We start from the raw sequence: 9,723 nt of genomic DNA on the forward strand, positions 1-9,723 counted from the left end.
TTTGTACAGCATGGAAACAGACCCTTCAGTCCAGCTCATCAATGCCAACCAGATATCCTAAATTAATCTCGTCCCATTTGCCAGCATTCTGTCCATATCCCTTTAAGCCCTTCCTATTCATTTACCCATCCAGATGCCTTTGAAATGTTGTAATTGTAAAAGCCCCCACCATTTCCTCTGGCAGCTCATTCCACACACGCATCACCCTCTGCGTGAAAAAGTTACCCTTTTTAAATCTTTCCTCTCTCACCTTAAACCTTTGCCCTCTAGTTTTGGCCTCCCCTACCATGGGAAAATTAACCTGCCGATTTACACTATCCGTGCCCTCCACGATTTTACAAACCTCTATAAGGTCACCCCTCAGCCTGCCCCAATGCTCCTGGGGAAGCAGCCCAGCTTATTCAGCCTCTCCCTATAGCTTCTGGCCTGAGTGTAGTTTTACTAATGTTTCAAATCAGCAATTAAACAATTCTAAAAAATCAAGCTGTCAAATAAGTTCTTCCAAACTTGGTGGTCAGATGGTCTTGTGTGGTCTTGTGGTCATGGGAGACAGATCCTTTTACTTACTGGAAAATCCTTTCGTAGAAGTTTTACAAAATGGCAGTATTGGTTGGACAGTCATGATCAAATAGGATGAAGGAAGGAGACAGTAAAATGGTGAATCTGCTTCATATCTGGACATTATGTGGGAACTCATCGACACAAGCAGAATGGATTTGTGCCACATTTCTATTGGAGCAATGCTGGATCAACAGAAGTTGCTCCAAGGAAGTTCCTGTCCTTCTATCTCCTTGAAACGGTTGATGGGCTATGGTTACTGTCATTGTGTAGACAACCAGAGTGGCCAAATTGCACAGCTCTAAGATCAAGCAACAAGAGGAACAACCAATTCAGGTGTATTAGTTCAGGACAAAATAGTGACCAGGAGAACTATCCTGCTCTTTCATTAACCTAAGCAGGCAGAGATGTTTAGAAAGCGGAATATAATTATAAAACCAATGGTTGAAGAGCTATTAACAATACCACAGTGGAGGAGCCTCAATGGGGATTAATCCCAATTAGGCAGCCTATTGTCAGCATGGGGCTTCCCAGCTCCATCAAATGCTATTTTCAACCAGACGTCCTGGTGTGGAGCGGACATCCTGTCTCCAGGAATATGGGCCAGCAGCTTACCAGAACTGACACAGGATATGTGCAGTGGGAGGACTTGTCGCTGCAGTCCTCAGGCTGAGATATGTGAGGACAGATCACCCAGGGGCCAGCCAGTAATGCCCCCAGCAAGATGAGGGGTGACAGAGATCGCTGCAAAGGGGTTTCCTAATTGCCTCTCCAGTTTCCCCTGGAGATCCTTCCGTTCTGTTCATGATGCTGATGATTAAGGAACCTACCTCCACTACCCTGAAACCAGGGCACAGGAATATGTGCTAGGATTCTCCTGGTGATTTCCCACATGCTATTCAACCCATTTGCTGCTGGTTGAATGTTAGCAGCAGTGAGCTGGGCCTCTCAAATGGCCAATTAAGGGACTCATCTGGCCTCTGAACACAAGGCCATTCTTGATCCTTCTAGTTATGGACTTAACCAGGGGATGTTGAGAAAGGGAAGGGGTCTTCAATCAGAATCTCCCAGCCTCATTACAGGGTCCAGCCTTTTTTAATCCATCTCTCATATGCCACCATTAAGTTCTATTCAACATCTCACTCGAAAGGTGACACCTCTAACAATGCAGCACCAATTCAGTCCTGCATTGAAACGTCAGTTTAGATAGTATGCATAGACAGGGAAATGGATTGAACCCAGGACTACATGACTCATCAGAGAAGGAGTCAATGTGGTTTCCAGTGACTCATCGGAAGAAATACAGCTGGGTTTTGTGTACTAAAATCAAAGGATCGTAGATTAATTACAGCCTAACAAGATCATCTATTGATAGAGACCAGGAACGTCTCAGGTTACTCATCCAAGACAGGATGACAGGCATGTATTCTGACCACAGAGAGGTAATGCAGGGCTGGAAGGAAGAGGAGGACAAGAAGAGTTTGGTGTCAGCAGCAGATGTGCAGAGCAGGCACTGAATAACAAGACGAGACCCAAGACTGCTTCCGTTCTATTGTCTGCAGTTGGCACAAAGTCCTCCAACTTATGTTGTGTCAGGATCACTGTTTGGTGGGAACATAGATGTGTAGGATCAAGCAGGCAAAAGGACAATCAGGTCCCTGAAGTGATTTGCACATGCAAGTTGAAATTCCTGCCAGATTCAGGCAGGCAGGCTAGCAGATGGGAGTAGAAATTTTTATGCTGCCAGGATCTCCTTAGAATGGTACAGAGAAAGACTATCAATGGGCTGCAGGATGGAGGAACCTTGAAGGGGGATTTGAAGTTGCTATGGATTTTTCAGTTTCTGCTAGATACCTCCTAAACTCTAGCTGCTATTTCCAGCAGGTTTAACCTGGTGGCTCTATCCCTCTCAAGTCAGTGCCATATGTTTGTGAGTCTTGCGGCACAGTGGTAGTGTCCCTACCTCTTAGCTATGAGACCTGGATTCAAGCCCACCTGCTCCAGATGTGTGTAGTAACATCTCTGAACAGATTGATCAGAAAATTTGTATAATGGTTGGAAACAAAAATAACTGCACATGCTGGAATCCAAGGTAGAAAAACAGGAGGCTGGAAGAACACAACAAGCCAGGCATCATCTGGAGGAAAGGAGCAGTCAACGTTTCGGTATTACCTTTCTTCAGGACTGGATTTGGGGGTAGGGGGAGCCGCAGATAAAGAGGGGGTGGGGAGAGGTGGACACTGGTAGTATGTATGACCTGGCTTGTCGATGGGAGGGATGACTCCAATTGGTGGCCAGAAGGTACGGCCAGAAGGTGGAATGGAAGAGAGGAGGTGGGGCTGGAAAGGGAAGCTGGGGGATGGGTGGAAAGGTTAATTGAAATTGGAGAACACAATTTTGCATTGTCCGGGCTGTAGGGTTCCCAAGTGGAAGATAAGGTGCTGCTGTTCAAATTCCGAGTCATTGCAACACTGGACGAGACTGAGGATGGACATGTCAGGGGGAAGTGGGGGGGAGAGACTTGAAATGGATGGTGACTGGTAGGTTAGGCTTGCCATTATGGACCAGGCAAAGATGCTCAGTCACCTAGCCTACGTTTGGTCTCACTGATGTAGAGAAGACCACATTGAGAGCACCGGATGCAAGAGACTAGGTTGGAGGAGATGCAGATGAAGCTCTGTCTCACCTGGAAGAACTGTTTAGGACCCTGAATGGAGATGAGGGAGGTGGTGTGTGGACAAGTGTTGCATCTTTTACGGTTACAGGGGAAGGTACTGGGCGGGTTGGAGTGGTTGGTGGGGAATGTGATGCGAACTAAGGGCTGGCAGAGGGAATAATCCTCATGAAACGCAGAGAGGGGTGGGGAGTAGAAGATGTTCTAGGTGGTGGGGTCTAATTGGAAGGCCCACTGTATTTTCGCAACACCATCAGCATGTCCTGAGAGGATCTTGCTGACTCGATTCTTGCAATTAAACTCACAACAATCCAGATCGGGGTTAGAAAGAAGCATTGTAAGTACGCTCATATAACTGCTTTCCACTCAGCAATGAGAATTAAAGTTGCTGTCAATCTAACAATTTGTTCCTGTCAGCAACAAGCAGAATGAACAGCCTTGTGTTTCATTTAAAATAAAAAGCTCAAAAGCAATTAATCATGTAGTGTCATCTTGACTCAAACTTTGATTTAGAAAGGTTTGCATTCAGCCAATAGGTTTGAGCATGTCTTCTAGGGCTGAAGGGCATTGTGCTGTTAGAAATAGTGTCCTTCCAGTAAGACATTGAACCATGAATCCTATCTATACTCAAGCAGATATTGAATATCCACCAGCATCAAATGAGACATAGGGAGTGCTCTGGGTGTTCTGACCATCAATCACATACCCTCAACCAAAAATCAGATTAGTCAGTCATTTATCTCACCTTGTTTGTCAGACCGTAAGATATAAGAGCAGAATTAGGCCATTCGGCCCATCAAGATGCTCATGGGTGATATATTTCTCAACCCCATTCTCTTGCCTTCTCCCCATAATCCTTGATCCCCTTACTAATCAGGAACCTATCTATATCTGTGTTAAATGCATTTAGTGACTTGGCCTCCACAGCCCTCCACAGCAATGAATTCCACAGATTAACCACCCTCTGGCTGAAGAAATTCCTCCTCATCTCAGTTCGAAAGGGTCGTCCCTTCACTCTGAGGCTGTGCCCTTGGGTTCAAGCCTCTCCTGCTCGTGGAAATATGTTCTCAATGTCCACTTAAAATGGACCATTCCGTATTCTGTACATTTCAATCAGATCCCCTCCTGTCCTTCTAAACTCCATGGAATACAGACCCAGAGTCCTCAACCGCTCCTCATATGACAAATCCTACATCTCCAGATTCTCTCTTGTAAACCCCCTCAGGAAGCCCTCCACTCGAGGCACAAAACTGCTCACATTTGTAGTGTACAAGGACACTTTTCCATATTTCAGTCGTAGGGATGGCATTTTCACTGGGGAACTTCCACTTGGTGAAACAGTCTGTTGTCCCCCATACCACTCCAAAAAGGAGCCTTCAGTACATTTGGTTTGGCTCAGCACTCAGAAAGATGGAATGATGCTGCCGCAAAGCCTAACCCATTGAAAGGAAGAGAAATGGAGGAATTATCCTGACCAAGGGATCAAGCAATAGTGAAGGCCTTAGATAATGGCTTCAACCTTTTTTTTTTGCAAGCCACAAAAATTAATCTACATATTGCATCCCTTTTAAGGGACATTGACAACATCATTCATTGCCATTTGTCAATGATTCCTCCAGATACATTGGGATCCTATTGACATCATGGGACCTTGTTTGGCATGAGCTAGTGGGGTTCCAAATTGTATCTAGTGAGTGCCTGGATTGGCCTTTTCGACTGGCTGTGTGCTAAACATTGGCAGGAATGGATTGGTGGTACTTGGCTGCCATTTGGAATTAGCCACCATGTTTCCATGCAGCAAAGGGAATGAAAAGCGTGTACATCATTGGCGGTCATGCAGGGGCTACATCAATACCGGCTCATTCTTTCTTCCAACACAAAAGGCTTTAAGTGTAGTTTTAATGCTCCCCCCTATGGTATTGTAAAAGTAAAATAATATCACTGGTATGCTCACTGAAACTAATGAATTCTGAATATGTGATGCTTAATATTTACAACATAATTACAGCTCATCAATTCAATACAGAACAGGATTAGGCCCTTCGGCCCACCAAGCCTGTGCCAACTCCTAAATCCTTATTTTGACCCAGGACCTATTGCCCATGCGTTGTTTCTATCCCCCTGTTCACCTCCCATTCACGTGTCTAGAGTCATGTTTCATAAACTAAGCTGATCCTGGCATGTGCTGCTAATAAGTGAAGCATGACCATAGTTGAATAGCCATCGAAGCTTAAGTAGCAATATCCAGAATCCTGTTTCTCACTGTGTGCTGCCGCTGTGTTGGAATTATCACACAATGGAGAAAAGCACTTGCTTCTTGCTGACAATGCAGCGCCTCGATTTATACAACTTCCCACCTCGCTGCATAATACATAAGAGGATCTATCTGGGCACAGCAGGGGTATATCAATCATACTTATTGTGCACAGTCAGCACTGGGCTTCAAGGCCTGAGGGAGCCATGCATAGCAGCATCTTCACTCACCTCCTCTGATCCCTTACAAATCTTCTGTTCCGCATTTTAATGTGAACATCTGTAACTACAAGTTTAACAGCTGCTTGGATCCAAATACCCTGGAATTGACGATTCGCTTTCACATATAGCTGAGTGAGCATCGAGCATTGTAATGACAGCAACAGAGTGGTAATATTATGTTCACATGTCACATTAGACCGATTCTGCTGGCTCCACCCACAAACCAATGTTTCCTGATACTTCTTAGCATTCGGGTAACTGCTAAGACTCAGGTTCACTGCCATACAGAAAGTGTCTGGCTTTGTTGGTGTTGGATCTCAAAGATTCAAGATGGCGGTGGCTGAGTAGGCAGCATCCAGGTTCTCGAGCCTGGGCTTGTCCTCTTCGTCTGCTCTTTCTTTTCTGTCTTTTCTCCCCCCTTCTTCTTTTCTCAGTTTTTTTTTTCAGTTTTCACTTATACTTAGCTTGGGTTCTTGGGTAGGAAGATGGCTTCAATGGGGTCTGAAGCGGCAACATCTTCAGAGGTGGCTACAGAGTTGACCAACCTGGGAAGCCTGGAGTGGGATTCTAGGCAGCGGCATGGCATGGCCTGGCATAGCCCAGAGCAGGACGGTAGTGGCAGAGAAGGAAAAGTTGGACTCTGTTTAAGTTACCTTTCTTTATTTTAAGTTAATGAGAATGGCACCAATATATGGTGACAATATCAACTTTTCACTGTATTTTACATTGAATACATGTGACAATAAATGATTCGTTTCAATTCAATTCTTCCAGCCACTCAAACTAACACCATTGCTTCAGAACCAGCTCAGAGTGGCTTGTTTGGTCCTAAAAAAATGGCAAGGCAGTGATCTCGAAGTTTTATCTTTGTGGCTCTAGGCCGTAGATGAGCTATTTAGGGTCAAGATAAATTCAAAGTGACAGGACTGGGAGTGGAAATTTAGAATCAAGCCACCTTTCTGTAACAGATCTGATGGGTGAACGTTGCCACTCTGCCGTCTTCTGCTGACAATGGGCCACCTAGGTGATGGTTCACAAGCAAGAGGGGTACGAGCTAACAAACATAGCGATATGGGGTGCTGAGAGGCCACTCATGGAGTTCAGAAGGTTCAGCTGGCCAATGTCCTGGCTGAGGAGGTGTTCATACAGGGATGGGCAGTGAAAGGATACCAGAACTCTGTTTCACTTGTGTCCACGTTTCTCGATGGTTGAGCACCGGAACGTTCCTTCAAACACATTCTCAAGCTTGTAAACTTAGACTTCACTGTTTTAAGGATGAAGCTGTTCACATTTTGTCAGAGTACTGTGCAAAATTACAGTTGGGCAGCGTACACTCAGTATCTGGTAGACAGAAAGTCTACAAGTGTTGATTAATCAGAGGTTGCTTCAGAGACTTGCAGATGGAATTCTTTTCATGAAACATCTGCTTGTGTTACAAGCACCTCCAGCTGTTTGACCATTTGTTCTGCTGCGTCAGGAGTGTTAATCGAGATTGAATGATTACTGAGATTAGCCTTTTGTATCATGTGGCTACCAGGATGGCGAGCGAGATAGAGCTCAGAGCTTGTTTCTCCACTCTTGTGGCCAGTTAGTGAATCAGAATTAGAACTTTGCGTTTAACAAGCCGAAGGTATACGACCCAGATACTCAGTCCAATCATACCAAGGTCTTCTTACAGTGCAGTGATAGTTTTGTTACCTCTGGCCTTAATGATCACAGTTCAAATCCTGCCAGCTGCTGAAATGTGTCACAGCACATCTGTATTGAATGCTTTCTTTAAAACAAAAACGGCAGTATGATTCTTTAGTTCATCATTCTAAGAGCTCAAGTAAACATTTTGTAAGTCCAATGTGACTACAGGAAACAAGGGTTTACTCAAATAGGTTTATTTGTTTTTAGATCTCTGCATTCTCTTCAAGAAAAGATGAAATTACAACAAATCAAGAGAAACACAACAGACTTCAAGTACCATCCAACTCAATCTCTTCCAATGATTCAGTTATTGTGGTTTCACATTCCACTTAAATTCTTTTCTAACTTCGCTGTAATAACCAACGACCAAACGTATGTCCCACAGCCTTTAGTTAGAGACAAGTGACTTTCTTTCAAATGGATCTCGTTCACAAACCATCCTATTCAGCCAAGGTAAAAGCAATTTTAACTCATTATGTGTTGATCACACAGGCATCAGCCTACGTGAAGATACACAAAAAATTGTGAACCTATATTCCCCCCTTCCAAAGATTTATTTGGAAACCAATTATAGCTGATTTTGGAAAAATTCAATCTTGTTTGCTCAGTATTTCAGGCCGCCTCAGTGGTTATTCGATGAAGGAGAATTCGAGTTATAAGTCGACTGGATCTTGTGCAGCTGTTAAGTCGCCTTCACTCCAGATTCTTGGTGAACAAATTGGATTTTATCTCTTTTGCCACTTTCAACGTTAATTTTCCTGGTGCTAATCCACAGGCTGGATTTAAAGCTCCCTTCCTGGTAGGCTCGTAGGTGGGATGGAGGCACTTTAAACCCAGCAGGTGGTTTGCCAACAGCAATGGCAGTGGTTCCTTAAACATAGTCAGTTTATCCCATTCCCAGAATCCTTCTTCCTGCCTGAGCTATATCTTTGCGGGGAGTTAATGACCATTTCTTTTGTAAATGTCTGCCATTGTTTATCAACCATTTTTCCTGCAAGTTCCTTTCCTAGTCCGCTTCAGCCAATTCACCCTTCATTCCTTCATAACTGTCTTTATTTAACTTTAGCCATTGTTTCCAACTCAAGTTTCTCACTCTTAAACTGAACGATAAATTTTACCATGTTACAGACACTGTTTCGTAGGGAATCTTTTATTCTGAGTTATTGATTAAACCTACCTCATTACATATTTCTAGATCCAAAATAGACTAATCCCCGGCCAAATCCACAACATATTGTTCTAAGAATACACTCCATGAATTCTTCCTGTTTGTGACCTCAGCAAACTTGACGTTCCCAATCGGCATTGGTTAAAGTCACCTATGAGTAATGCATTGCCTTGTTTTACATACCCTTGTTATCTTTTGACTTATTCTTGGTCTGACAGCATAGCTATTGTTAGGGCCCCGCTACTCCCGCCAGTATCACCTTTCCCTTGTTATTTCTTACTCACACCTAGATGAATTCTACATCTTCTGATCCGAGATCTTTTCTTGCTTTTGCACTTATTCCATCCCGTACTAACAAAGCCACCCCCACCAACCTTTCTTTCCTGCCCATCCTTTCGAAAAGCTACGCACGTCTAAGTATTTAGAAACAAAAACGGAAATTGTGGGAAAAGTTCAGCAGGTCTGGCAACATCCGGGGAGAGAAATTAGAGGTAAATATTTTGGGTCCCGGGACTCTTCCTCAGAACCCTCGAATAAAAGGTCATCGGACCCGAAACGTTAACTCCAATTTCCTTCCACAGATGCTGCCAGACCTGCTGAGCTTTTCCAGCAACTTCTGTTTTTGTTTCAGTTTTCCAGCATCCACAGTTCTTTCAGTTTCCTAAGTATTTAGTTCCAGCTTTGGTCTCCTTGTAACCATGTCATTGTTGTCTCTATGAGTTAATATATAACACAATACTCAGACCATGTTAAACTGTCAGTGGGGTTTGACCCTAGAATTCAGATCAATTAGGTTTTGAATTCTTGATACTGGAAATGCCTTTTTTTGCCCAAAAACTGCACAACGATGGGAATGTATTAAACCTGAAATGAGTCACCTTCATTCAGGGCAATTGATAACTGCTGAACGAACCTTAAATAGGCATTAGGTCCTATCTTTGTGTACGTTAATGGTAATGTCTGTTAAGATGTTTAATTTTTTGGTTACCTCAGTATAGCACTTTGGACGCTTAATGAGATAGGAGACAGAGAGTAGAGATAATGAAAACGCGCTCCATTTGTGACCATGTGAGTCATGATGTCACATGGGAACCTATACTGAGTATCAGTATTACCACATCAGTACTGAGTATCAGTATTACCACATCAATACTGA

Source organism: Rhincodon typus, chromosome 12 (genome assembly GCF_021869965.1).
Source record: "Rhincodon typus isolate 14 chromosome 12, sRhiTyp1.1, whole genome shotgun sequence".
Lineage (NCBI taxonomy): Eukaryota > Metazoa > Chordata > Chondrichthyes > Orectolobiformes > Rhincodontidae > Rhincodon > Rhincodon typus.